This window comes from Macaca nemestrina, chromosome 8 (genome assembly GCF_043159975.1).
Source record: "Macaca nemestrina isolate mMacNem1 chromosome 8, mMacNem.hap1, whole genome shotgun sequence".
Classification (NCBI taxonomy): Eukaryota; Metazoa; Chordata; class Mammalia; order Primates; family Cercopithecidae; genus Macaca; species Macaca nemestrina.
In genome coordinates, this window is record NC_092132.1 from 34,225,180 (window position 1) to 34,240,925 (window position 15,746).

General features: G+C 44.9%; 1 long non-coding RNA gene across 7 annotated transcripts in view; it reads left to right on the forward strand.

Annotated features, from left to right (window-relative positions):
- Positions 1 to 434: 434 nt before the first annotated feature.
- Positions 435 to 15,746, forward strand: part of LOC105475962 (uncharacterized) — a 132,822-nt gene continuing 117,510 nt past the window's right edge. For all 7 annotated transcript variants that reach the window (XR_011606818.1, XR_011606820.1, XR_011606819.1 and 4 more), the window contains exon 1: positions 435 to 544. This is a non-coding gene — a long non-coding RNA (uncharacterized lncRNA). The remainder of the gene's footprint in view (positions 545 to 15,746) is intronic.

Sequence of the window (15,746 nt, forward strand, 5' to 3'; positions counted from 1 at the left end):
AAAGAAGGGGTTTTCTTTGTCATCCTGGTCCTTAATAGTTTAGCCAAGGCTCCTCTCAGCTGCTCTCCTGCCCTGCCCTGTCCTCTACAGCCCTCTCTTGGAAGGACTCCCCTGCCCACCAGTGGAGGATGCCAATGTGACATGAAGGCTGCTGGGAAATGTAGTCCATGGTCCTAAAGGGCCCACTCTGAGTCCCAGGAACCCCTCTTCTAGCTGCAGGATGGGCTCAAACCTTTTAAGCCTAGAATTTACAACAGTTTGGGGGCCTTTCTCTCTTGGTTCTGCAATTAGCCCTATCCAGAACACTTTGCAAAGCTTAAGAAGAGCCCAGGGCTATTCACAACTTCCCCTTCCTCTAAGGCCTCCATCACAGTGAGGTAACAGAATTGTGATTTTGACATCATAGACAATTCAGTTCCTTGCACTGGGGGAAAGGGAGAGTATCATGATTACAGTTGGATCACCTAAGGCAGAGAGGGAAGGAACCAACAGGTATATGAAGAAGACTGTATTTCCTCCTCAGGAAGAAAAAAATCACTTATAAGTAAGTCTCCACCACTGTCTCTCACTTCAACCAATGTTTCAAGTCCTTTTTAAAAGCCCTGAATTTAGACGTTAGAAGGTGAAGAGATTGGGGAACAACTAGACGGTTACTGGTTGTTACGTAAATTTGAATCTCAGCTAGCATTAAAGATGGTTCAAAGAAATTGGCAAAATAATGGAAAAAGAAGAGATTTTAAATAATGCCTTCATGCTGTGATTTCTTTGTAGGGCAGAATTTTAGATTTTTAATGTATTGGAAAGTAGTATTAATGCAATTAATTGTCATGGTTATATTTAGTAACAAAGTTCCCCAGAAACATCTGTTTTCTCTACATATTTTGTATTCTGCTTAAGCCTAGATAGATATTTTGAACCCAGAAAATTTGAGACAGGTTTCAGTTAATTTATAAAGTTTATTTTGCCAAGTTTGAGGATGCACACCCATGACACAGCCTCAGGAGGTTCTAATGACATGCGCCCAAGGTGGTCAGAGCACAGCTTGGTTTTACACATTTTAGGCAGACATAAAACATCAATCAATATATGTAAAATGAACATTGGTTCAGTCCAGATGAAAGGGGCTGGACACATTCCTCAGCCCCGGGCTCAAAACTCCCTGAGCCTAGCACAAACACATCCCATCCTCCCATCCCACCACCATATATCTCTCAAACTCCCTGAGCCCAGTACAAACACCACCTGGAAAGTCTCTGATAAGGAGACAGCCGTTCAAGGTTACTGAAAGCGCAGGAGCCAAAAGAATTTCTTTGTTCCCCTACAACTTTCGGGCTATAAAAAGCAAATGCTCACATTGTTCGGGGCCCTCTTGTATACTGTGTAAAGGAGGGACCAGGTTCGAACTTGTAGTAAAGATCCTTGCCGCTTGGCTTTGACTCTGGACTCTGGTGGTCTTCTTTGGGGAACAAACAGTCTGGGCATAACATCTGGGGGCCCGTCCGGGATTCCCCAAGCCCACCAGACCCCTGGTCAACGGATCTGCTGAGATCGATCTACTGATAGGTGAGCTGGCTCGTCTCCGTTTGTCTGTCTGTGTCTGTGTGTCTGTTCTGAATCTGAATCTGTGACTCACGAGGTCTGAAACTGAGGCTGGCACAGTCCTGGCGGACGCGCTATAGGACGGCCAGTGGAGACCGGTGGGAGACGTCCCCTGGCTCTCTTCTGATTTAAATTGCGATCTGAGTTGCTGGGAGCGTGTTCGCAATCCGGGCAACAGCTGAATCTGACCCCGGTCCCCGGGTGCGCGCTTGCAGTCTGAATCTGACCCCGGTCCCCGGGTGCGCGCTTGCAGTCTGAATCTGACCCCGGTCCCCGGGTGCGCGCTTGCAGTCTGAATCTGACCCCGGTCCCCGGGTGCGCGCTTGCAGTCTGAATCTGACCCCGGTCCCCGGGCTCCCGGCTTCCGGCGCCGCGCTCCCGGCCCGGTCCCCGGGCTCCCGGGCTTCCGGCGCCGCGCTCCCGGCCCGGTCCCCGGGCTCCCGGCTTCCGGCGCCGCGCTCCCGGCTAGCTATCAGTAATAAGTCAGATCAGATTTCCTCTATTGGGATTCTAACCCACATTCCTTTACAGGAAAAGACTACAAATCGTTACAGGATGGGCAATACCCAGAGTACTCCTCTATCTCTCCTTACAAATAATTTCAAAGAAGTTAGAGCAAGGGGCCATGATCTTGGTATGGAAATCAGGAAAGGAAAGCTAATTACTCTGTGTCGCTCCGAGTGGCCTGCCTTTGATGTGGGGTGGCCACCCGAAGGGACCTTCCGACTTGCTGTCATCACTAGGGTAAAATCCAAGATTTTCCTACCTGGACATGCGGGCTACTTAGATCAAATCCCATACATCCTCATATGGCAGGACCTTGTTGAAAACCCGCCTCCTTGGCTGTCCCCTTTCCAATTAGCCTCTGAACCCTCTAAGGCACTGGTTGCTCGACCACTAAAAACCAAGCAACCAACTGCCCCCTCCCATCCTGTTCTACCTGATAGCGGGGACCCACTGTTCACAGAACCCCCTCCATACCCCTCCGGGCCCCAGGTCCCAGCCCCTCGGGCTGAGTCGCGGGAGAGAGCAGGCGGAGAGGAGGCGGCCGCCACTCACGGGCCTGCTGAAAGGGAAAGTAACTTTGAGGGGCCGGCGGGGCGGACGCGAGGGCGCACTTCGCGGACTAGCCCCCCCAAGCCGCCTGACTCCACGGTGGCTTTACCCCTCCGGGAAATAGGACCCCCAGATGACACAGGAATCCCCAGGCTCCAGTACTGGCCATTCTCCACCAGTGATCTGTATAACTGGAAGACTCAGAGTGCTCGGTTTTCAGACAAACCCAAAGATTTATTGTCTTTACTGGATAGTGTCATGTTCACCCACCAGCCCACTTGGGACGATTGTCAGCAGCTCCTCCGAATCTTGTTTACCACGGAAGAGCGAGAGATAGTACAGGTAGAAGCTAGGAAGCTAGTCCCGGGGGACGACGGTCAACCGACTGCCAACCCCGACCTCATAAACACGACTTTTCCTCTGACCAGGCCGGCGTGGGACTACAACACGGCAGAAGGTAGGGGACGGCTACGCCTTTATCGCCAGACTCTAATGGCAGGTCTCCGGGCAGCTGCTCGCAAGCCCACTAATTTGGCTAAAGTATATTCTATTCTGCAAGAAAAGACAGAGAGCCCAGCCACCTACTTAGAAAGATTAATGGAAGCTTTTAGACAGTACACCCCCATAGATCCAGAGGCTCCAGGAAGTCAGGCAGCTATTGTAATGTCATTCGTAAATCAGGCAGCCCCAGATATTAAAAGAAAACTCCAGAAATTAGAAGACTTGGAAGGAAAGCGGATTCAGGACCTCCTTCAGATAGCCCAGCGGGTTTACAATAACAGAGATACTCCAGAAGAAAGGCAATTTAAGGCCACTGAAAAAATGACCAAGGTCCTGGCAGCAGTAGTACAGAAAGAGCATCTACAGCCAGAGTACACCCAACCCAGGCGGCCCCCCAGGCATGATAATCTGAAAAAAGACCAATGTGCCTACTGCAAGGAGGCTGGCCACTGGGTAAGAGACTGCCCCAAAAAGAAACAACGAGGACAGGGACCCCCTAGGTCTACACCCGTACTAGTCACTCAAGATGAAGACTAGGGAAGACGGGGTTCGGATCCCCTCCCCGAACCTAGGGTAACTTTGCAAGTGGAGGGGTCCCCAGTCCAGTTCTTGGTCGATACGGGAGCACAGCACTCAGTCTTAGTTAAAACTAATGGAAAATTATCCTCCAAGTCCTCGTGGGTACAAGGGGCCACAGGAGTTAAGAAATACCCATGGACAACACAAAGAACAGTAAACCTCGGAGCCAAGAATGTAACCCATTCTTTCCTGGTTATCCCTGAGAGCCCCTGTCCCCTATTAGGGAGAGACCTGCTAACTAAAATGGGAGCACAGATCCATTTCCTCCCTGAGGGGCCCATCGTGACCAACTCCCACAATCAACCCGTGTCCGTCCTAACTATAACCCTAGAAGATGAGTACCGGCTCCACCAGGAGCAACCGGCCCCTGACCAGGACATAGCAACCTGGCTCCAGCAATATCCAGAAGCTTGGGCGGAAACGGGGGGCTTAGGACTAGCAAAACACCGTCCTGCTTTATTTGTTGAACTTAAACCTGGGGCAGACCCCGTGCGGGTACGCCAATACCCGATGCCCCTAGAGGCCAAGAAAGGAATTGCCCCGCATATCCGCCAGCTCCTTGACCAAGGAATCCTCTGCTCATGTCACTCACCCTGGAATACACCATTGTTGCCGGTACGAAAACCTAATAGTGGAGAATACAGACCTGTACAAGACTTAAGAGAAATCAATAAGAGGGTTGTAGACATATATCCAACTGTGCCTAACCCATATACCCTCCTAAGCACTCTAAACCCTAAACATCAATGGTACACTGTTTTAGATTTAAAAGATGCTTTCTTCAGTTTGCCTTTAGCCCCTCAGAGCCAAAAGCTCTTCGCCTTCGAGTGGAATGACCCTGATAGAGGCATAAGTGGCCAACTGACATGGACCAGACTGCCTCAAGGATTCAAAAACTCTCCTACCCTGTTCGATGAGGCCCTCCATGAAGACCTGGGTGAGTACCGACGCAAACACCCTGAAATAACCTTACTACAGTATGTTGATGACCTCCTGATTGCTGCTGAGACCCAAGAAGCTTGCATCCAAGGGACCAAAGGTCTCTTACAAGCTCTGGGAAATCTAGGATACCGAGCCTCAGCAAAGAAAGCTCAAATCTGTAAATCAGAGGTAACATACCTAGGATACCTGCTTAAAGAAGGGCAGCGCTGGTTAACAGATGCCCGAAAACAAACTGTTCTGCAGATCCCCAGGCCGCAATCCACCCGACAAGTGAGGGAATTCCTGGGGTCAGCGGGGTTTTGCAGACTATGGATACTTGGGTTCGCAGAACTGGCTAAACCCTTATATCAGGCAACACGGGGGCAGCAGCCATTTAAGTGGACAGACGAAGCCGAGTCGGCTTTCCAACAGATTAAAACTGCCCTACTCTCCGCGCCTGCACTGGGACTACCTGATGTTACCAAGCCCTTCCACTTATACGTAGATGAAAATAAAGGTATCGCCAAGGCAGTAATAACTCAAAACTTAGGCCCCTGGCGGAGGCCAGTTGCCTACCTGTCAAAGAAGTTAGACCCAGTGGCTGCCGGGTGGCCCCCTTGTCTCCGAATAATTGCAGCCACGGCTCTGATGATGCAGGATGCTGATAAGCTTGTCATGGGGCAAGAATTGCGGGTCGTTACCCCACATGCCATCGAAGGTGTACTCAAACAGCCACCTAATCGATGGATGAGTATCGCCCGACTCACCCACTGCCAAGGACTACTACTAAATCCTCTCAGGATAACTTTCCTGCCCCCAACGACCTTAAACCCTGCCTCGCTGCTGCCCAACCCGGACCTGGATGCCCCACTCCACGACTGCACCGAGATACTAGCTCAGGTGCACGGAGTTCGAGAAGACCTGCAGGATCGCCCACTTCCTGACGCCGACCTCGTCTGGTTCACTGATGGGAGCAGCTTCATGCATCAGGGCCAGAGGTACGCTGGAGCGGCAGTGACTTCAGAGACTAAGGTAATCTGGGCGGAACCCCTGCCCCCGGGGACATCGGCCCAGAAGGCCGAATTGATAGCGCTCACCCAAGCTCTTACCTTAGGGGCAGGGAAAAAGCTGACGGTATATACAGACAGCCGATATGCTTTTGCAACAGCGCATATACATGGGGCCATTTACAGGGAGCGGGGGTTACTGACGGCTGAAGGAAAAGAAATAAAAAACAAGCAAGAAATCCTAGCCCTGCTAACAGCCCTATGGAGGCCAGAAAAGTTAGCCATTGTGCATTGCCCAGGGCATCAGAAACTAACTACTCCAACTGCTCAAGGCAACTTTCTGGCGGACCAAACTGAAAGAAAGATGGCGAAGGCTCCCAGCCAACTCCTTGCACTCCAGCTCCCTGACCCGGGCCCCCGGGACTTGCCATATTTCCCTGATTATTCAGAACAAGATCTCCAGTGGATTGACAAGCTTCCCCTGAAACAGATCCAGAATGGGTGGTGGACTGATACTAATGACCAAACTATCCTACCAAAAAAATTAGGACAACAAGTGTTAGAACACATCCACCGAACCACCCACCTGGGTGCTCGGCGGATGATAGACCTGAGCAGATGCTCTAAGCTCAAATTCAGACATACAGCCGAGATGGCCAGCAACATCGTGACAAGTTGCAAAGTCTGCCAGCTTAACAACGCCTACCCCCAATCCCAGGCTGCAACGGGAACAAGGCTCAGGGGAACCAGGCCCGGTATCTACTGGGAAGTAGATTTTACTGAGATAAAGCCAGGAAAATACGGGTATCGGTACTTACTTGTCTTTGTAGATACTTTTTCAGGGTGGACTGAAGCATTCCCCACCAAGAAAGAGACTGCTCAGGTTGTAGCAAAGAAAATCCTGGAAGATATCCTCCCCAGGTATGGCTTCCCCGTCCAGATAGGGTCAGATAATGGGCCGGCCTTCGTCGCTAAGGTAAGTCAGGATTTGGCTTCCATCCTTGGGGCAAATTGGAAACTACATTGCGCTTACAGGCCCCAGAGTTCAGGACAGGTAGAGAGAATGAATCGGACCTTAAAAGAGACCTTAACTAAATTGACTATGGAGACTGGCGCTAATTAGGTGGTCCTTCTCCCCTACGCTCTGTTCCGGGCCCGTAACACCCCTTACAGACTGGGCCTTACTCCTTATGAAATTATGTATGGCAGACCCCCACCCTTAGTTCCCGGCCTAAAAGATGATCTGCTCAAGTCCGAAACAGAAAATGTCTCTGAACTCTTGTTTTCCCTACAAGCCTTGCAGAAAATTCATCAAGAAATCTGGCCCAAGCTGAAGGAACTATATGAGACCGGTCCCCCGCCGACACCCCATCCGTACCAGCCGGGAGACTGGGTCCTGGTCAAGCGACACCGACAAGAGACCCTAGAACCCAGGTGGAAAGGACCACTCCAGGTACTCCTAACCACACCCACCGCCCTGAAGGTAGAAGGCATCGCATCGTGGATCCACTACACCCACATCAAGCCAGTGGACCCAACCTCCGATCTTCTGGGACCAATCACGGCGGCGGCTGAAGCACCGGACACGTGGACTGTGGACAGAGCTAGGAACAACCCCTTAAAACTCACCCTGCGCCGGCAGCATAGCTCACTGCAAACATGCAGTTAGGTAGTCTAACCCTAACGTTAGTCGCCCTAGTGGCCGCTGGAGAAATCACAAAACCAGCTCATAATCCCTTTGTCTGGAAATTCTGGCTTTATGAAAACCGAACCCACCCTGGGCAACCTCATAAGCCCGGAAAATTATTGGCCAGTGCTGATTGCCCTTCCTCAGGGTGCAACAGCCCAATTCTACTAAATTTTACTGGTTTTCAAATAGCCAAACCTATGACACCAATAATATGCTTTGAGTTTGATCAGACTAAATACAATTGTAAACACTATTGGTGGCACCAAAATGCTGGCTGTCCTTATAACTATTGTAACATCCACAGACCCCGTTATTGGGGAGAGAAAAAACAGTTAGACCCTAAATGGCCCTTCTATCGTAAACGGGATAGAGACTTTCCATATACATGGATAGTTAGAGACCCCTGGAACTCCCGCTGGACCACACCTCAACATGGGGCTGTATACTACTCCCCCTCCTCCACATGGCCTAGCAGTCACCTCTATCTGTGGCGAGGCCTAGTGCAAGTACTGCCCCTGGTCCACGGGAATATCCAACGACAGGAAAACAGACTAACACAAGACTTACGTCCTTTCTCCTGGTTAAAGTTATTACAAGAAGGACTAGAACTTGCTAACCTTACAGGACTTCATAGCCTGTCTGGCTGCTTCCTGTGCGCCACTCTAGGGCGTCCACCGCTAACAGCTGTCTCTCTGCCATGGGGACCCTCTACCTTTGCCCAAGCTAACAACCTCCGAAACCACTCGTATGCTCCTATCCTGAACGTGCCCCTATACCTAAACCCCAGTCAGGAGAAGTTTCCCTACTGTTTCTCAGGAACCAATTCCAGCCTCTGCAGCATCACTGCAACGCGCCCTAATATCACCTTAAGGGCTCCATTAGGCATATTCTTCTGGTGTAATGGAACCTTATCTAAGAACCTACCTAGTCCTTCTGTTAATAACCTACTGTGTCTCCCTGTCACATTAGTTCCCCGGTTGACTCTACTAACTGCTGGCGAGTTCCTAGGGTATACCGGTAACTGGACTAGTGCTGTTATTCCCCAGACCCTAGACCAAGACCTGCACGAGCCATATTTCTCCCCCTCATTGCAGGAATCTCCCTCACCGCATCCTTCATTGCGGCCGGACTGGCGGGGGGAGCCCTAGGTCACACCCTCATAGAAAGTAACAAGTTATACCAACAATTTGCCGTTGCTATGGAGGAGTCGGCTGAGTCCCTTGCCTCCCTTCAGCGGCAGCTCACGTCCCTAGCTCAGGTAACCTTGCAAAACCGGAGGGCCCTAGACCTACTCACTGCAGAAAAAGGTGGTACATGTATATTTCTAAAAGAAGACTGTTGTTTCTACATAAATGAATCAGGACTTGTAGAGGACCGGGTCCAACAGTTATGCAAGTTAAGCACTGAAGTAAAAACACGGCAGTTTGCTTCAGCTGCAGACCAATGGTGGAATTCCTCTATGTTTTCTCTGTTAGCCCCCTTCCTTGAACCCCTGCTAAGTCTACTATTTCTGCTTACCGTAGGACCTTGTGTTGTTAACAGAATTTTACAATTTGTTAGGGAGAGATTTGACACCATACAACTCATGGTCCTCAGAGCCCAATACCAACCTGTAAATGCTGAAACAGAATCAGACTTATAAGACCCAAGATTGGCTCTAAAGATACCTGAAAAGAAGGGGGGAATGAAAGGAGCTGGACACATTCCTCAGCCCCGGGCTCAAAACTCCCTGAGCCTAGCACAAACACATCCCATCCTCCCATCCCACCACCATATATCTCTCAAACTCCCTGAGCCCAGTACAAACACCACCTGGAAAGTCTCCGATAAGGAGACAGCCGTTCAAGGTTACTGAAAGCGCAGGAGCCAAAAGAATTTCTTTGTTCCCCTACAACTTTCGGGCTATAAAAAGCAAATGCTCACATTGTTCGGGGCCCTCTTGTATACTGTGTAAAGGAGGGACCAGGTTCGAACTTGTAGTAAAGATCCTTGCCGCTTGGCTTTGACTCTGGACTCTGGTGGTCTTCTTTGGGGAACAAACAGTCTGGGCATAACACAGAAAGGTGGGAAAACTCAAAGCAGGGAGGGGATTTCCAGGTCACAGGTAGGTGAGAGACAAACAGTTGCATTTTTCTGAGTTTCTGATTAGTCTTTCTAAAGGAGGCAATCAGATAGGCATTTATCTCAGGGAGCAGAGGGATGACTTTGAAAAGAATGGGAGGCAGGTTTGCCCCAAGTAGTTCCCAGCTTGAATTTTCTTTCTGGCTTAATGATTTTGTGGTCCAAGAAAATTTCAATGGTCAATTGAGACAAACAGATCTGAGATATTTCCACTGATTACGACAGGGTGGCAGGTTTACGGATAACATTCATTAGGTTTCTGAACTTTCTGAGCAGACTTGGTGACACTGCCAGCTCTAGCAGCCTTCTTGTTCACACTTTGATGATGTTACTGAACCCTGATTTGAATGCTTGCTGTTCAAAAGAGAGATATGTGAGGCTGAGGCAGGAGAATCGCTTGAACCCGGGCGGAAGAGGTTGCAGTGAGCCGAGATACCGCCACTGCACTCTAGCCTAGCCTGAGCGGCAGCGGCAGAGACTCCATCTCAAAAAAACAGAAAACAGAAAACAAAAAACCCTTAGTCTGTAATAAAGTGTGCCTCTGACCTAACTCTGCCAGAAGCCCTCTTCAAGGGCGACCTTTCGTGATTCTTTCCTCTTTAATTCTTACATTTACCATGAGATTAAAATATATATATATATATATATTTTGGAATATCTTTAACTTATGAAGTGACAGAGCACTACACTGAAAACGACCAAACTTTGATGAGACGCAATATCGTTATGATGTTAGTTCTCCCTGAAATGACTGGTAGTTCCAATGCTTCGTTATATAATCCAAGAAGGCTTGTAATAAAAATTAACAAGCAGTTCTAAAGTTCATATAAGAATATAATAACTTAAAAAAATCAAATCAGGTTGAAAATGAATAATAAGTTGCAAGATACTTTAAAAAACTATACAGTCTTAAAGGAATTTTCTTTGTAATCATTGGTAGGAAATTTTCTTAGGGAGACTGAAGGAGCAACCATAAAATAAAGAAATTGATAAGTTGAAATTAATCAAAATTTGAAACATTTGCCCATCAAAACACCCCATAAAATAAAAAATCAATTACATATGGTAGATATACTGCTTGAGAATTTTAGATTAAACAATTAAATAGTAGATTCTTAAATTACATTTTTAGCTACAAAATAAAACCATGCTCAGCTTTTGTTTTAAAACATATTCTAATTTATATTCAATCGATAAAATAATTATTTCCATGTAAGATTAATACTGATGTGACATTAAGGGTTAACTGTAAATGAAGGTTAAGTGATCTCTAAGTAATTTTGAGAATGAAAACTTGTGGGGAAAAGAAAGAGAGATACACTCCATTTTGTTCTATATTTGAGATGCTGTTAATCTGTGACCCTACCCCCAACCTTGTCCTTGCAAGAGACATGTGCTGTGGTGACTCAAGGTTTAAAGGATTTTGGGCTGTGCAGGGTGCGCTTTGTTAAACAAGTGCCTGAAGGCAGTATGCTTGTGAAAAGTCGTCACCATTCTCTTAATCTCAAGTACCCAGGGACAAATACACTGCCAAAGTTCACAGGGACCTCTGCCTAGGAAAGCTAGGTATTGTCCAAGGTTTCTCCCCATGTGGTAGTCTGAAATATGGCCTCGTGGGAAGGGAAAGACCTGATCGTCCCCCAGCCTGACACCCGTGAAGGGTCTGTGCTGAGGAGGACTAGTAAAAGAGGCAAGAAGTCCTCTTGGCAGTTGAGATAGAGAAAAGCATCTGTCTCCTGCCCGTCCCTGGGCAATGGAACATCTCGGTGTAAAACCCAATTGTATGTTCCATTTACTAAGATGGGAGAAAACCGCCTTAGGGCTGAAGGTGGGACTTGCTAGCTCAATGCTGCTCTTTGTGCACTAAAAAGGTTTATGGAGATGTTTGTTTATGAATATGAAGGCACAGCACTTTTCCTTAAACTCATTCATGTCACAGAGATCTTTATTCATATGTCTTACTGCTGACCTTCTCCCTACCATGCTCCTATTATCCTGCCACTTCCCTTTTTCTGAGATGGTAAAGATAATGATCAATAAATACTGAGGGAACTCAGAGACTGGTGCTGGAGCGGGTCCTCTGTATGCTGAGCGCCGGTCCCCAGGGCCCACTTTTTCTTTACACTTTGTGTCTCATTTCTTTTCCCAAGTTTCTCCTTCCACCTAACGAGAAACGCCCACAGGTGTGGAGGGGCAGGCCACCCCTTCAAAAACTCTTTGAGGCTGAGATCTAGTCTATTATTAAAATAAAATGTGAGAAATTAAGAGATACAATTGTTTATAATAATAATATTACAATTTATTTAAAGTTAGCCTGATCCCTTTTTCCCAATATATGTAATTGGTAACTAAATATTATGAAGCACTATGCACCCTTTATCCTTAAGTCATTTTTATTCTTTAATCACAGAACACTGAAAATGATGACAATTCATATATTCATAGAATAGCTTCAGGTTACAATAAAAGTATTAGATGTACTTTCACCATTTCCACATTATTTTCTAAAATTATTTTAGTATTATCTGAGGAAATTGCCTTAATAATTTCTAAAAAGAAGAAAACATATACATCTCAAAACTCACTTATTATTCAAGGGCTTCTAATAAAAGCTGTAGAAGCCTTGCTTTCAAAGGCAATTTTTACTCTCACAACAATTTTCAATTTATACTTCAAAATGGGTCAAAAATAAATGAGCTATTAAAGACTACTGGGTTAAGCATCACTGCTCTTATCATTTGCAAATTGATGTATCTTTATATCAATCAAAATAAAGTGATTCAACAATAATATTCATCTAATGTTTAGCTGTTGTTAGAAAGTACATTATTCTGTACAAATACTCAAGGATAGAATCCCATGGTAAATGTAAGAATTAAAGAAAGAGGAAAGAATCACGAAAGGTGGCCCTTGAAGAGGGCATCTGGCAGAATTAGATCAGAGGCACACTTAGTTACAGACTAAGAGTTTTTTTTTCTTTTTTTTTTTGAGATGGAGTCTCTGTCGCCCAGGCTAGGCTAGAGTGCAGTGGCGGTATCTCGGCTCACTGCAACCTCTGCCTCCCCGGTTCAAGCGACTCTCCTGCCTCAGCCTCCAGAGTAGCTGGGGTTACAGGCACACACCACCATGTCCAGCTAATTTTTTTTTTTTTTTTTTTTTTTTTGGATTTTTAGTAGAGATAGGGTTTCACCATGTTGGTCAGGCTCGTCTCAAACTCCTGACCTCGTGATCCTCCTGCCTCGGCCTCCCAAAGTGCTGGGATTACAGGCGTGAGCCACCGCGCCCGGCCTCAGACTAAGAGTTTGTAAGTATTCAAGGTGATAATGTTTATCAGAGGCTTGGACTGCTTCTATGTCTTTTTGTTGTGCTTTTCTGGGAGGGAGAGTTGTGTGTCTGTTCCCATACATCTTTCTGCAGCTGCAGACATACACCCTGAGTCTGCTTTTAGATTTCCTATCTTAGTGCACCTGAAGGGAAAGGAATGTGCTTATTAAGGCCCACTGTTTTACTGGGGCTCATTGTATGAGAGTGGAGTTTGGCAGTTACCCAAAAGACTTTTCCCCCACCTCCCTCTGTGCCTGAGCTGTCTTGTCTGTATTTTATTGTCTGCTCTTTGTGGCTGCTTGTAGTTAGAAGAGAAGCTTCTACATGATTTCCTGGAAATGCGTGAGACTAGAAAGGGAGCTGGAACTTAAAGTGGCGGTGTTTGTCCAAGATGATGGTGCTCCTCCTCTGTTATAAGGACCACTTTTATAATTTTTCAGTTTTTATTGCTAGGTTATAAAAAGAAATTTATTATTATATACTAGATTTTACTAAAAAACATTTATTAGAATCCTTAGCATTTTCTTAACACAGACATATTATACACACATAAAAGAGTTTTTGCTTATTTCTCTATCTGTATCCTTTCTAGCTCTTAGATTATGCCACCATTTGTTCTTTCTAGCGCAATACTGAATATAAATATTAAGATGGGCCAGGCGCAGGGCCTCACACCTGTAATCTCAGCACTTTGGGAGGTTGAGGCAGGAAGATCACTTGACCCCAGGAGTTCAATAACAGAATGGGCAACATAGTGAGACCCTGTCTCCACACACAAAATGAAAGTAGCTGAGGTAAGAAGATTACTTAAGCCTGGAAGGTAGAGGCTGCTGTGAGCCATGATTGAGCTATGACACTCCAGCCTGGGTCAGAGACCCTGAAAAAAAAAAAAAGAGAGAGAGAGAGAGAAAAGAAAAGAAAAGAAAAGAGAAAAGGGAAAGGAGAGAGGGATGGAGGGAGGAAGGAAAGTGAAAGAAAGAAAGAAGGAAAGAAACAGAAAAGTAAAAAGAAACGAAATGAAACAGAAAGAAAAGAAAAGGAAAAGAAAGGAAGGAAGGGAAGGAGGGAAAAGTTAAAAGTTAAGATAACATACTCTTAATCTCCAAATTAAAAGGAGCCATCTAATATTTTAACAATAATAATCTTAGTTGTAGATTATACACAATCTATTCTAACCTTAGAGTTAATTTCTATTCCTATTTTATGAAATTTTTTTTTTAAATTATAAATTGGTTTTGGATTTTGTCAATACATTTCCTGAATATGTTGAGATAATTCTTAAAATTTTTTTGTTGATAATGTGCAAGACTACTTTGTTTGATTTAAAATATTAAAACAAACTTCCATAATTGGGATAAACCCGTGCCTTAGTGTGTTAAAATTTTTATATGCTTTTACAATTTGATTAAGAAATTCATATTTTATTTTTGAGTGACTTAAATGAGATAAATAAAATACAATTCACCTTTATTTCCTGAAAGAAGTTTATAAAATTACTATGTTTTCATTATTAAAAGTTTGACAAAATATACCAATGAAGCCACCAGGTCCTTGAGACTTTTTGCAAAATGTTTTAAAAGTATAATTCTTCTAAAGTGATGTAGGGCCCTTTAGTGTTTTAAATTCCTTTTGTATCATGTTTGCTAAACTGAGTTTTCAAGAAATTTGTTCATGTCATGTAAATAATTTATTAATGTAAACAGTTTTCTTCATATTGTTCGCTAGTTTAAAGTCTTTACAATGTCTAATGGTACCTCCATCATTTCTAATGATTATTTATTTTTTCATTTTTTATCTTGATCAACTCTGTTAGGAATTTATCAAAATAACTAATATGTTCTATCTGTAAGCTTAAATTTATGTTTCCAACTTTGTTAATGTCTACCTTCATTTTTAGTATTCCCTTTGTTCTACTTTCAATTTGTGTGGATTGGCTTTCTAACTTCTCAATATGGTATATTACATAATCAATATACAATTGTTTGTCAGTATTATGATTTTTAGTTATAGAATTTTCATTTTAATAGATTCTATTTCTATAGAGTCTTGTTCAACCAACAGGATGACACTGTTCTTCATGTCTGTATTTATATTTATAATGGTAGCATCAAAGTCCTTGTCCTCTATTTCCAACATACGGGTCAACCCTTGATGTGTTCCTACTTATTGCAGTTTTTCCCATATACTACGTGTATACACACACACACACACACATACAAATGTATGTATACACACATACATACACACACACACAATCTCCTTGAACAGATTCAGGAGTATCCACCAGTAATTTAGTTGCCTGACAAAATTGCCTTCATAAGTTTCAATTAAATAATCTAATTGCTTCATGAGAGTTCTTCGCTCTGGCAGAGCTTTAGCTTCAGAAATGCGTAACCTTTGATTCTCTATGCATCAACAATGACTTGCTGCTAGGCTTCCCAGAGGCCTCAATGAATGGTCTTCCCAGAGGCCAAGCTTTTGGCCAAGGACTTTAGGAGAATCCCTTCACAGTTTTCTGGGTGGGGGTTCTCCTCTGTATAATTTTACCATTCCCAAAACCTGCCTAACAAATTTGCGAACTGAGAAGCTCTGATCTTCCCATGTATGCACCTCGGCTCAGCTTGGGATCTGCTTTCCTGATTAGGAATACATTCAAAGGTAAAACCTTGGGTGAATGTGGAGCTCACTTATGGATCCAGCCTCTTTGACTTTGCTGTTTGTTATCCAGCACCAGAAAACAGTTTACTTATAAATGTGTACAGTTTTGCAGTTGTTTAAAATGAGAAGTTCACCTTAGCTATGGGTTGAGGAACCCATATTTTTAACACAACATGACACAATAGAAAAGCAAATATTGTGAATTCAGAAAAGCTACTGAATCAAGCTTCTGCCTAAAACATACAGAAACTAATTTCACACACACACACAGATACACAAACACGTGCATT